This window comes from Lipotes vexillifer, unplaced genomic scaffold (genome assembly GCF_000442215.2).
Source record: "Lipotes vexillifer unplaced genomic scaffold, Lipotes_vexillifer_v1.1 scaffold653, whole genome shotgun sequence".
Lineage (NCBI taxonomy): Eukaryota > Metazoa > Chordata > Mammalia > Artiodactyla > Lipotidae > Lipotes > Lipotes vexillifer.
The window spans coordinates 479,685-482,291 of NW_006796930.1; positions in this window are offsets into that span (position 1 = coordinate 479,685).

The following is a 2,607-nucleotide window of genomic DNA, read 5'->3' on the forward strand; positions in this document are numbered from 1 at the left end:
GTTCTCTGGTGAAAAACTGAAAACACTTCCTCTAAAATCAGGAAAAAAAAAGGATGCCCACTTTCACCACTATTATTCAACATAGTTTTGGAAGTTTTAGCCACAGCAATCAGAGAAGAAAAAGAAATTAAAAGAATCAAAATCAGAAAAGAAGAAGTAAAGCTGTCACTGTTTGCTGATGACATGATACTGTACATAGAGAATCCTAAAGATGCTACCAGAAAACTACTAGAGCTAATCAATGAGTTTGGTAAAGTAGCAGGATAGAAAATTTATGCACAGAAAACTCTTAATTCCTATCTAATTATCATGAAAAATCTGAAAGAGAAATTAAGGAAACACCCCTATTTACCACTGCAACAAAAATAATAAAATACCTAGGAATATACCTACCTAAGGAGACAAAAGTCCTGTATGCAGAAAACTATAAGACATTGATGAAAGGAATTAAAGATGATACAAACTGATGGAGAGCTATACCATGTTCTTGGATTGGAAGAATCAACATTGTGAAAATGACTATACTACCCAAAGCAATCTACAGATTCAATGCAATCCCTAACAAACTACCAATGGCATTTTTCACAGAACTAGAACAAAAAATTTCACAGTATGTATGGAAACACAAAAGACCCTGAAGAGCCAAAGCAATCTTAAGAAAGAAAAATGGAGCTGGAAGAATCAGGCTCCCAGACTTCAGACTATACCACAAAGCTACAGTAATCAAGACAGTATGCTACTGGCACAAAAACAGAAACATAGATCAATGGAACAGGAGAGAAAGCCCAGAGATAAACCCATGCACATATGGACACTTTATCTTCCATAAAGGAGGCAAGAATATACAACAAAGAAAAGACATCCTCTTCCATAAGTGGTGATGGGAAAATTGGACAGCTACATGTAAAAAAATGAAATAAGAACACTTCCTAACATGATACACAAAAATAAACTCAAAATGGATTAAAGTCCTAAATTTAAGGCCAGACAGTATAAATCTCTTAGAGGAAAACATAGACAGAACACTCTATGACTTAAATCACAGCAAGATCCTTTTTGACCCATCTCCTAGAGAAATGGAAATAAAAGAAAAATAAACAAATGGGACCTAATTAAACATCAAAACTTTTGCACAGCAAAGGAAACCATAAATGAGACAAAAAGACTACCCTCAGAATGGGAGAAAATATTTTCAAACCAAGCAAGTGACAAAGGATTAATCTCCAAACTATACAAGCAGCTCATGCAGCTCAATATCAAAGAAACAAACAACCCAATCAAAAAATGGGCAGAAAGTCTAAATTGACACTTCTCAAAAAAAGACACAGAGTTGTCCAAAAAGCACTTGACAAAATGTTCAACATTGCTAAGTATTAGAGAAATGCAAAAGTATAATGATGTATCACCTCACACCGGGCAGAATGGCCATCATCAATATATCTAAAAACAGTAAATGCTAGAGAGGGTGTGGAGAAAAGAGAACCCTCTTTCACTGTTGTTGGGAATGTACATTGATATAACCACTATGGGAAACAGTATGGAGGTTCCTTGCAAAACTAAAAATAAAACTACCATATGACCCAGCAATCTCACTACTGGGCATATACCCTGAGAAACCCATAATTCAAAGAGTCATGTACCACAGTGTTCATTGTAACATTATTTACAATAACCAGGACATGGAAGAAACCTACGTGTCCATCAACAAATGAATGGATAAAGAAGATGTGGCACATATATACAATGGAATATTATCAACCATAAAAAGAAAAGAAATTGAGTTATTTGTAGTAAGATGGATGGACCTAGAGTCCGTCATACAGAGTGAAGTAAGTCAGGATGAGAAAAACAAATACTGTATGCTAACACATATATAGAGAAACTTAAAAAAATTTTTTTTCTGATGAATCTAGGGGTAGGACAGGAATAAAGACACAGATGTAGAGAATGGACTTGAGGACACAGGGAAGGGGGAAGTTAAGCTGGGACGAAATGAGAGAATAGCATTGACATATATATACTTCCCTATGGAAAGTAGATAGCTAGTCAGAAGCAGCTTCATAACATCCGGAGATCAGCTCAGTGCTTTGTGACCACCTAGAGGAGTAGGGTGGGAGGGAGACACAAGAGGGAGGGGATATGGGGATATATGTATACATGTAGCTGATTCACTTTGAAATACAGCAGAAACTAACAAAACATTGTATGGAAATTATACTGCAACAAAGATGTTAAAATCAATCAATCAATCAAAAAATTAAAAGAAAATTATCTACTGGAAAGATAAAATCCCACTAGTAAGGTGAATATATACTAAAGGTCGAGGAGCAATGACTTAGATAAACTAGTACAGAAATCAAAACACAAAAAATTGTAAAATAAAGTAGAACTACAATAATCAGTAAAATGGATAAACACAAAGATGTAAAATATGACTTCAAAAACAGAAAATGTGGGGAAAAGAAGTAAAAAGTTCAGATCTTTTAGAATATGAACTTAAAGATCTACCTGTTTAAAAGAAGTAGATATATTTACAGGTAAACATGTAAGAACTCCATGGTAACTACGAATCAAAATCCTGCAATAGAAACACAAAAACTACAGAGA